This window comes from Pholcus phalangioides, unplaced genomic scaffold, assembly GCF_987345545.1.
Source record: "Pholcus phalangioides strain wild (caught in Gottingen) unplaced genomic scaffold, Ppha-v1.0 ptg000039l_1, whole genome shotgun sequence".
Classification (NCBI taxonomy): Eukaryota; Metazoa; Arthropoda; class Arachnida; order Araneae; family Pholcidae; genus Pholcus; species Pholcus phalangioides.
Genome location: NW_028301625.1, coordinates 25,366,593 through 25,378,691, shown reverse-complemented (window position 1 = coordinate 25,378,691; position 12,099 = coordinate 25,366,593). Strand labels below are relative to the sequence as shown.

Below are 12,099 nucleotides of genomic sequence, written 5' to 3'. Positions count from 1 at the left end.
TTTCAACTAATATGGATATAGTGAACCTTGGGTTATAGTGAACTTTTTATTGGGTTCGCAGACGGTTCACTATAACGGGGTTCGACTGTATTTAACTCTTTAGGCGGCATTGACGAGATATCTTGTCAATCTCTTGCCTCTTATTTTAGCATTGGTAAGCCCAGACATATATTTGAAAAGGGGCCATCCAAGTATTACGTCAGCAGATTTTTAGCCATTTTTGACCCCCTCCCCCCGTCAGCAAAACACTGACACCCCCCCCCCCCTGTCAGCAAAATTTCGTCAGCAGCTTAGATTATTTCATTTCTTCAAAAAAGAGTGGTTTATGACGTAAGCAACCTCAAAACCCCCTCCCCTCTTTGTCATCAAAAGTCAGCAAATCCGAAACCCCCTCCCCCCTCGATGCTGACGTAATACTTGAATGACCCCTAATCTTGAAAAATAATTCCAGTAATCTGTTGAACAGTGGTAATCTGGAATAAATAAATCACTTTGATTAGGAATTTTTGTTTCATTCATTTGAACTCATTTATTAAACATTTATTTCCAGAAATAAATGAATTAACTATTTAATTTTTAATGACAAATTACAATACAATACAAATACAACACCACAACAGGCAAATTGCCCAACGAGGTGGCTGACTTAAGAACATCATGGATCCCCGAGCCCTTTTTTACCCTACCTACGAGCCCTACCTACTACTGCTATACCACACACGCACCCCGCCCACAACCCCCCGCGGAACCCCCAACGAATCGGTACATGCGGGAATGTGCGTGTACGTGTAGTGAAACCTGGCATGGAGTTTTTTGTTTCTCTGTAATGCTTGTTATGTGTAGTGCTGCCATCTGCCACCAGTTTTTCAAACTATGAGTGAAGTGTTATGATTGAATGATTTTTCGTTGTAGGACTGTTGCTCTCTGTGGCGAGACTTTTTAACGGGGAGATCGGCTCGCATTTGCGCCTTGAAGTTGGGAACCACAGAAAACCAACTTCAGCCGACCACAATACAATATTCATTGAGAGACTGGTTATTTGTGGAGATGAAGATTACAGAGAAGAAAATTCATCACTGCCCCCACGGGGACTCGAACCCCGGTCTCTCGCTTGCCGGACGAGTGCTCTACCATCTAAGCTATGGAAGCAGATCAAATTAATAAACACATTATTATTAATTATATTAGTTGATAATTAACTTTAAATATTAATAACTTTCCACTATTAATACTTTACCTGTTCTTAAATGCCTTTAAGTTTACTTAAATTGCTCATATGTTTACGGTAACCGAATCTCGGGATTGAGAAAAACCCAGGAAGCGTTAATCCCGGGATTGAGAAAAACCCAGGAAGCGTTAATCCCGGTAATAACGTTAAACAACCAGAGAAAAAGATTGCTACCGGAGGGAGTCCCACATCGAGGAGTTAGTGCACCAACTTCTCAGTAAGAATAAAAAAGAAAAAAATTATTGAATGCTGTCGTTCGAAATCGGCAATAAATTGTAGGTCCCAGCCTAATTAGCCATCGTGTGCAGAAAATGACCGTGGTGTGACAAAAATGATCAATCGTTAGAACAAATGAAAAATGCTTGCATTTAAATTTTTTAAAGAATACCTATAAGATATATTCATTTCATTTTAAAGCACAAAGACGAACAGTTTGTTCAATTTGATCATCTTTTTAATTTTTATAAATGTAGGAACCTGATTCAGAGGTAGGCTAATACTTCTATTTATGGAAGGCAAGTATTAAGACTCAATAATATATCTATAGTAAAAGTCCCCAGTTTTTCGGAATTTGTCACATAATCTGTAGATTTCTATCTGGTTAGACTTCGTTTGCATAAAATGTCCGTGATATGCTAAATATAATCAAATGACCAATCAAGTGGGCTATTTATATCAACAGATATTTTTATCTATATCTAAGCGCTCTGTGTCCAAGATCATCTCGCTCCAATCTTCAACCGCATCTTTCTATAATTGTCCTTGATTGCTCAACAAACCTCTTGGAAGTGAATCGTAAGATGTAAAAATTCCCGTGCGCACATACAGCTAGTAAAGTATACAGGATGGTAACTATCGACCGCCCAATAATTACACTCGTGATTTCGTGGGAAAAATTAATATGGAAAAGTGTTTTCAGTTTTTCATTTGACCCATAATTAATGAGTTATAACTCTTTAAAAATTGATGACGTCACTTCCAAGTTCTGCCATATTCACAGACCGTACACCAAACATACAACTTGTCGTTTTTGAAACTGAATAATAGTGGTATAAAAGAAATCGAGAAAAGTCAAACCAGTTTTTTCCCCTCTTGTGCGTGTGTTCAATTTTCAAATTTTTACGCGATCGTTGTACCCCAATGTTTTTGCTTTGATCAAAGCTGCACAACGTCTGCGTTCATTTGATTTGTTTCGTTTAAATTTCGCTAACAATTTTGAGATGAGATTTTTTTTCCCAGTTCCAACTTGGAAATTTCCGAAGATTTACATGATGCATCCATGCACTGCCGTCTTAACGCATGGGCCCACCCGGGGGCTCAAGAGAAGAGGGAGCCTCATAAAAATGAGATATACCGTATATACTCGTGTATAAGCCGAGTTTTTTTGTGGAAAAATTCATTCCTCAAGGGGGGGGGGGTCGGCTTATACCCAATGGGTACATGAGGCGTGGAATTCTGTTTCCACCGAAATTATCATCCGATCGTTCAAAACGTGCTGCATCAGCAATGCGATGGACGGAACTGAAGATGATATCCTCTTTGAAAGTCACAATGGTGATGACAGCCCAGATGAAGATGAAAACAAAGTTGCCGCACCCCCTATGATGACCTGATGGATTACGATGAGCTTGGAGGCTCAGAAGAAACGGATTAAAAGGTTTTAATCGTTTTCTATTGTAAATTTCCGTAAACTATTAATTTTTCATGAAAATATAAGAATTTTTTTTCTCTGAAATGTATGGAATTTTTGGGGTCGGCTTATACACGGGTTTTCAATTTATTGCGATTTTGGTGGTCCTGAAGTGGGGGGGGAGTCGGCTTATACATGAGTATATACGGTAGTTGGAATTTTTGAGGAGTATTCATGTAAATTTGCCTGGTAGTGCCTTAGAAAAATAACTTGGCCCATGGTGCTCTTAAGACGGCCCTGCATTCATGGTCCCCGCACAAGCAGGGGCAGACAGAGATTGCAGGGGCAAAAAAGATAAAGTAAAAATTTATTAACATTTCATTTCGATAAAAATCAATTGTAGTCACAAGGAAATGAAAAATCTTTATTACAACATGTATAACTTGGTATGAAAATTTGACGTGTCGATGGATAATCAATAGAAAAAAATCTGAAACAACTAATTATTTTGAATATGTCAGTTCATAAAATAATTAGTTTGATTTGAAGTTTCTTTTTTAATCGTTGTTATTATTTTACTATTTCCCCGAGTCACAACTTCGTCACAAGCTACAATTTTTACAATCTTTGTGGAAGCGTTTCACGCGTAACAGTTTCAATGAAATTTTAAAATAACTAAAAAATATGGCCCTGTTTTATTGGTCAACATGTAATCTAATTAAAACGAAGACGTAAAAAAAACAATCGCTCGCCATGCACTGTATGCACCTTTCCTCAAAAAATTTGGCTTAACAGTGAAGGAGAACAAATTACCTCATTTTGGCATAAAAGGTGTTGATTTTGGGAAAATAGTTTTTCAAATATACATCTCATTTGCTTAACACTTTACAATCTGGTGATAAATTCACCAATACAGTGGGGTGAATTTATTACGTAATAACAAGGTTATAACATTACTCTTCACTAAAAGATAAAGCACCAATCGTGAAAGAAGATATGCGAACTTGACTTCTAACGGGATTGAATATTTCAGTTCATTTTCGAAAAGTAGCAACCCCCCTGCTGAGGGAGAAATTTACTTTCGTTCCGTGTTTGGCACGTAATTGACTGTTAGAAAAATGACATCACATAATTTCAATATATAAGACATTTTCATTTCCACCATTTTACAGTAGTGTAGCACTACGTTACTTTATGCAAATCATCTTTTTTACGTCACTGGATAACAAACTAATAAAAATATTCCCTCTTTACAAGTACCTCATCAATAGCAAAAATGCCACGGAGTACAGTGCTGCAAAAAAAAGTGAAATTCGTGAAATTTTGCTATTGCGTGGCACCGGTGTTTCTAAAAAGTATAGAGCGAGTAAAATTGGATGTTTTCGATGTGCCGTCGGTCAAATCTTTTAAACCGTGGAATATGCGATTTTGTAAAAAAGCGATCAGGGCGCGCCCCATGCTTGTCTGCCCCATCAAAGGGCAAGGTTTGCGCTCTAGCATAAAGGAGCAAAATGTCATCCAGAAATATAAAATCTGCTTTACAACTTCAGTGCTCACAGCGAACAATTTCTAGGGTTTTAAGTTCTCCAAGTAACATGAAATTCATGAAAATAAAGAAAAACCTACATTGACTTTGAAACACAAACAGGATCATTTGGCTCTCGCAAAACGTACCATACCTTGGACTCACCAATGGTATTCTGCTCTGTTCTCCGATGAAAAAAAAAATCAATCTTGATGGTCCAGATGGTTTCCATTCATATTGGTATGTTTTAAGGTCTGCAACGCCGCAATTAATTAGCCGTCAAATGGGTGGTGGTTCAGTGATGTTTGGGGAGCATTTTCTGCCCAAGGAAAGACTGATGTAGTTTTTCTACCCTCAAGGATGAATTCAAAAAGCTACGTAGAACTTTTGCAGGAGCAACTTGGTATATACAAAGAATTTATTTTTGTGTGAGGTGAATATTGCGTATTCCAACAAGATAATGCACCAAATTCATGTGTCAGGTCACACAAAGCAGTGGTTAAGCAAGAAAACATCAATGTTCTTTCATGACCGGCTCGTCTCCTTCACCTCAACCCCCATGGAAAACTTGTGGGGCATCCTTTGCAGATCAGTATACGCAGGTAGGAGGTAATTTTCTTCTATCGAACATCTGAAAGCTGCTACATCACAGGCTTGGAATGATGTCTCTTGTGACACTTTCATTGATTTGGTTGAATCCATGCCAAATTTAATTTTTGCTTTGATTAGTAACAGATGCGGTTGTGCAAAATATTGATTTTGGTAAATTTATGTGTAATATTTTTTGTATTTTATTTTACTTTTCCCTCAAAAATCAGTAGGTGTCTTATAATTCTGTCCATACTACATTTTCTGTTTTCCCATAAAATAACGTGAAATTTTTTTTTTTTTTTCAATTTCCAATAATTGGTATAAAGTTACTTTTTGCCATCATAAAACAGTTTGAAATTTTTGATATTTTTTTACTTTGCTCCTTCTTGTGATTTCGCTAAAATATAAGAGTGTCTTATAATTATGTCTCGCACTGTAGAAACAGAAGTAATGGTAACACAAAAAGAAAAGAAAAATACGTATCAAATATAAAAACTAAAAAACATATGGGCAAAAGTTATTTATATATACAAATACGATATACTGTCAATAAACGATTGAATATACAGAGTGGATATCTATAAATCCACGAACCGCAAATTACTGGTGAACCGTTGATCCTAGAAGCATACTTCCAATTAGGAAAAGTATACAAATAACGTGTGGACCTCAGATACGTCATTCATTTTGTAAGGAGTTGCATAGTTATAGTACAGTAAAAAAATTAACTTTTTATACGAACACACTATGCTCCTTAATTACCCCTTATATTGTAGGTATAGTCCATTTTTATTCCTGCTCCACTTTCAAAATTTCTGCTCCAAAATGGATGAGTGACACTTGCATCCCTGAATATTCAAAACACGATTGCAGAAAATTCTGTGAATGAAATGTTTTTTTTTATTTTCACAGTAGGCTACACATAGCTGTTAATGATGCAGGTTATGAACCAAAATTTGAAGGATTGTATGGTATGCTCATAAGTTACACCCAAATCTGTTCAATCTGTACGTGTGAAATCTTTGAAATTTCACTTAACATACGCATAAAACACTATAATTAGACAAATGCATGTGATAGACCTTAAATTTCGATTTATAACTAGAAGATATCCATGGTAAAAACTACCTCAAGATATCTACTTATATAACCTACATGTATATACATGATTTCTCAATGATACACTTTCCCTCATGCTCCTTACTTTGCACATGCTGAAAATCGGAAGAAAACTACATTAAAAAAGATATGGAAGGAGGTTTAGTGATTTCTACTGTGACGTGGAAGAGTTAAGGCTTGCAGAATTGCGAAAGTCTCTGCTTGTTTATTAAAAAAGTTTTAATATTTTCTCTCGGATTGAACCTAAATCGATGAGATTTTGCTCATTTTTTATTGTCACCATAGGTTGACATTTCCGCATTATTAGAATTTGATCCGAGAGGTTTCGTTTTTTTTTCAGTAAATTTTCAAGTAAACCTTTCCTATTTTAGTGCAAATTTTCAAATTTCCATTCATGATGAGGAGGCAAAAGACATTTTCGATAAAATTTTGAAAAATTATTGTTGGCATGACAAGCCACCTTTCCCTGACAATCAGATTGCGATCACCAAAATTTCGATATTTTCAACCTACGCAACTGAAACACGGATTTTAAAAAATCATAAAAAAAAAATCAAATTGATGTACCGGGATGCGGTTTGCAGCCTTAGACTTGTGTCAAAGAGAGTCAGACTTTCTGACAAAAGAAAATAAATTAGTTAAAATTCTCGCTGATAGGTGACACTGCAGAGTCTTTTTTTCTGATAATAAACAAATGTAATCCCTTTAAAAGACGATGGGAACCAACAATTAGCTTATAAACAAATGCTTTTCTAGATGATAGGGAATGTGAATTTTAAATTACGACTTTTTTTTGCATTATTATTATTATTATTATTTGAACGTCCGCGATGTTGACACTAGTAGAAAAGGCGCATATGGTGACAGGGCCGTCTTAAGAGCATCATGGGCCCCGGGCCAAGTGGTTTTTCTAAAGCCCTAGCTGGTAACTTTTCGAAACATTCAACTACTTCTCGTTTTTCTGAGGCCCCCTCTTCTCTTGAAGTGCCCGGGTAGGCCCATGCGTTAAGACGGCATAGTCTGGTGAGCATTCTCAAGCAGAAACAAATGCCCACTATAAATCTAGATCAGCGGTTCTCAACCTTTTTCTGACTCGCGGAGCCCTTTTCAGTGTATAATTTCTATGGCGGAGCCCTTTAGGACACTTTTTTTTGTTTGTTTATCAAATTTATTGATTTATTTTATTATCGTCGAGTTGCCGCGGAGCCCCAGGGAAGTGCACAAGGAGCCCCAAGGGCTCCGTGGAGCACCGGTTGAGAACCGCTGATCTAGATGATTTTCATATACCGTGAAACCTCGCTATAACGATTCTCTGCGGACGCAGAAAAATATCGTTGTAGAGCGATTATAGTTTTTTCGAGAGGTAACAACATTACCATCATGCGCTACCAAATTTTGCTGTTCTTAGTATCTCTTCTAAGTTGGCATTGTCAGTTCCACCAGAAAATACACAAAATTATTTATTGGAAACGAAAAAAATTTAATTAATTAGTTAATTAATAAAATTCAATTAAATGTTTTGCCCTGTAAAGAAGTATACTGTATTACATATTTGTGTGTATATATATATATATATATATACTCAAAAAGTAGCTTCACTGCAAATCATTAACACTTTCGGTGCTACGTTGCGCAAAACACTGATGTTATTAGACGCCCTCAGAAGAACAAAAACTGGTTAAGAATTTAAAAATATATTAAAAGCGATTTTTAGCGAAATACAATGAAATATCGTTCTAACGATTTCAAAATATCATCCAAAAATATCGTTATAGAGAAATTTATCGTAGTAAAATTGATATCGTGGTATCGATTGGAGTTTATCATTAGACTATAGACAATTCCAAACAAGAGTTGAAAACTGTCGTTGTAGAGGGATTTATCGTTATATTAAGGTTTTACTGTATTTTGTGACGTGGCGCCAAATGGAGCCGACCTATCGGCAAGAAATTAAACAAAACGTTTTTCCTGTGCCTAAAAGAAATATGGCTGTTTGACAAGTACAAGTGCTCAAACCGCAACCCGGCACATCAATCTGTTGATTTTTTAATGATTTTTTTTTTAAATCCGTCCAAATTTATGGCACACTATGTATATATACACCATGTATCTTATATTAATGAGACTTGAAAACTAAACTGTCACGTTATCAGATTCCGAATAAACTTTTAAAAATTACAGCATCAAATTAATTGAGCATAACCATTAGAAAAACTACGGCTGATCGTTATTGTATAATAAGGTAGGTTTGAAGTTCAACGGCAGAAATTCTTTATTGTGATAAAAATCCAAAGTTTTTAGAAATGAAAGTCCTTTTTTAAATGTCATTGGTAGTAAAGACCCTTATCAGCAAGAAATGTGGTTGAAAGATAATAAAACTTACGAAAAGAAAAAATCTCGGAAAATCACAAAATGATATGGGTTCTTGTTTCTAGGGAGAGAGAAGTAGTGTTTTTTCTTTTTACATTTTAACAAGTTAGTGATTGAGAGTAATGCTTCGCAACCCCGGTCTATAGCCATATGACAATTTACACTGATGTTGAAAATTAGGGGAATTTGCACTTTTTGTCGAATTTACAATCATGTCCATAAATTAAGGATAATGCCAGCTCCGGCAAGTAAAGGTTCAGAAACAAAACAAACGTTACTTATTCATAAAGCCCATTTATTAAACAAATACAAATACAACGCCACAACAGACAAAATGCCCAACGAGGTGGCTGATAAAAAGATGCCCATAAAAATATGGTTGTCATATATTTCAAAAATACAGCAACCCAATTAAAAATGCAATTAACACAAATTATAAACAATATATACACATGATAAAATATTATACAATGCCCATAAAGAATACTTATGGTTGTCTTATTCTAAGAATGGATAGCTTCTCGATTTACCCCAACATGTTTATTGTACTTCTTTTTAAACGTGTCAATTGTGTTACAATTTACTACCTCCGGGGGTAAGCTATTCCATTTATTAACAACCCTATTAGAGAAAAATTCCCTGCAACACCATAGCCTTGCATTGTCCCTCACCAATCGATACTGGTGTCCCCTTGTAAAAGCAGTCGATTGGCGGTGTACTAAAAGTTCATGGTCCATCCTATCCATCCCATTGAAAATTTTAAACACTTCGATCATATCTCCTCGACACCTGCGTTCATCCAATGTAAACATATTCAAAAAATGAAGTCTCTCTTCATAACTCAAGCCCTGTGTGCCAATAAGGACACGCGTAGCTCTTCTTTGCTCCCCTTCAACCAAGTCTATGTCCCTCTGTAGGTATGGTCTCCAAAACCTTACAGCATACTCCCGTCCAGGACGAACTAAGCCTCGAAAAAGCGGAAGAATGATTTTAGGAGAACGCGAAGAGACCTTTTTGAAAATGAGACCACAAGCATTCTATTCGCTTTTTTGACCACCGCTTAACAATGTTCAAAAAACTTAAGTCGCTCGTCAATGAGAATTCCCAAATCGGTGACCCGAGTTGAATCCGGGATAGTGACACCATTCAACTCGTAAGAGAACCGTGGGTTGTTCAAGCCAAGATGAGCGACCATGCACTTATCTACGCTAAACATCATGCTCCATTCATTTGCCCATGCTGCAATCCTGTTTAAGTTGGTCTGGAGCAACTCCCTATCGCTTTCATTCCCGATTACCCCCATTAGCTTCACATCATCTGCGAATTTGCTAGTAATCCCATCGATAACCTGATCGAGTTTGTCGATAAAAAGTGAAAAAAGTATGGGGCCAAGGACACTTCCCTGAGGAACTCCACTTGTGACGTCTGTCCAACCACAGAATTCCCCGTCACCATAACTCGTCGTGACCTATCTCTTAACCAAGATTATATCCAATTCAGCAAGTTGCCCCCAATTCCTATCTCGTGTAAACGCTTCAATAGTTTGCCATGTTGGACCCGATCGAATGCCTTCTGGAAATCAAGGTAAACAACGTCGACATTTTTGCTCTTACCCAAAGCCTTAGTCACGTGATCATAGAAGCAAAGGAGGTTAGTTACACATGACTTCCCCTTCCTGAACCCATGCTGATTATCCGACAATACATTATTCTCGGCTATCCACTTCACAAACTGCCTTTTGATGATAATTTCCAAAATTTTCGAGAGGGAGCTCGTGAAACTCATTGGACGATAATGTGACACCGCAAATTAACAATTTAAACAAAAGATAAAGAACAAAAACGATGGTGTATGTATGATACCATTCATAAAAACTACGATTTTTGCTCCCTGGAGCAATTGTAAAAAATATCTCCTTTACAAAAATTTTCTATTACATGGTTGGTATGATGGTTAATACATTGTATGTCTCCCATGCGATGAAATACAGTCCGTACAACGCCTAGGCATGCTGAGTATCAAATTATCGATCTGATCTTGGGGAAGATCACTCCACTCAGCAAGCAATGCTCTCCGCAGTTCCGGTACACATGTAGGAGGTGGTTGACGGGCTGCAATTCGTCGGCCAAGCATGTCCCACACATGCTCTATCGGATTCAAGTCAGGTGAAAATGCTGGCCATTCCATACGAGTTATATCCTCAGATTCAAGGCATTCGTTTACGATGTTTGCTCGGTGAGGACGGGCATTGTCATCCATAAACACAAATTCTGCGCCCATGGCACCCCTAAAAAAACGTACATGTTGTTCCAGAATGATGTCCCGATAAATTTGGGCTTTCATGGTTCCGGTTTGAACATGCAGAACTATTCTGGAACCCAGTATAATTCCCCCCCCCCCAAACGAGCAATGCTGCACCACCGTAACGGTGTTGTTCAATGATGTTGTCTTGGTGGTAACGGGTACCTGGCGTTCTCCATATGAAATTCCGACGTGAATCAGACTGCAAGCTAAACCTGGACTCGTCGGAAAACATCACACAAGCCCGCTGTGACGATGTCCACATTGCATGTTCTCTACTCCAGGCTAATCGCTGCCGACAGTGAGTTGCCGTGAGCGGAACACATCCTACAGGCCTGCGAGCATATAGACCAATATCTCCCAAACGTCTGTACACGGTTTGCCTTGAAACTGTGGTACCCGTGGCTGCAGATAGCTGACGAGACAGGTCGGATGCTGTGCTCCGTCTGCTTCTTTTGGCAGTTACTGCCAAACACCGGTCTTCATTCGGCGTTGTAAGTCGGGGGCGACCTGTACTGTAACGTCTACTGACATTTCCGTTATCTTGGAATCGTTGCCAAAGCCTAGAGATGACACTTTGGGCAATTCCAAGTTCCTCGGATACATCCATCTGACTACGCCCACATTCCAGGCGGCCGATAATTCTACCACGTAAAAAATCATCCACATGCGTCCTCTGTGTCATAACCATTCGCTTATGACCCTGAACGCCTTACAGAACTCTTGTGAACAATTTCACTTCTTTGCCACCATTCCTTATATACTCCCCCCTTACACTCTCGTCATTATGACGTACTATCGGCATCATCTGGTGGCTTCCTGAAATTTGCATATCATTCTTGCAGATGTGTGTGATAATTCTACAGGTGAAATTTTTACTTTAGATTTCGATTTCCGTGTGATTCTGAATTATCCTTAATTTATGAACATGAGTGTAATTATTATTTTAGCTAAAATACAATACTATGGCCCTAAACTACAGAATGAGAACTGCAAGAATACAGTAATATCTCGACATTAACAAAAATGGGCATACGATAGTATAGTTCGGAGATACAGATATGGGTATCATATATTTCTAAAATGCAGCAACCTCCAATTAAAAGTGCAATTATAAAAACTAAAAACTATATATACACTCATTGCCATAAAAATTTGCGCACCAAGAAATAATTGTGGGATCGAAACGAAAGTTGGTCTGAAGGTACATGTCGGGCAGATATGCAAATGAAATGCAGAAATGCAGCGTGATTGCGCATTGCGTAATGCCACTAGAAGGCGTTTAACTTCGTTCTCCTTGGAGTATAAAACAGGTATGCAGAGCTTTCTGGAGTG

The 12,099-nt window shown here is 37.6% G+C and overlaps 1 non-coding gene across 1 annotated transcript; it reads right to left on the bottom strand.

Annotated features, from left to right (window-relative positions):
* Positions 1-1,077: 1,077 nt before the first annotated feature.
* Positions 1,078-1,149, bottom strand: TRNAA-GGC (transfer RNA alanine (anticodon GGC)). The gene has a single exon. It is a non-coding gene; the product is annotated as a tRNA-Ala (tRNA).
* Positions 1,150-12,099: the final 10,950 nt, after the last annotated feature.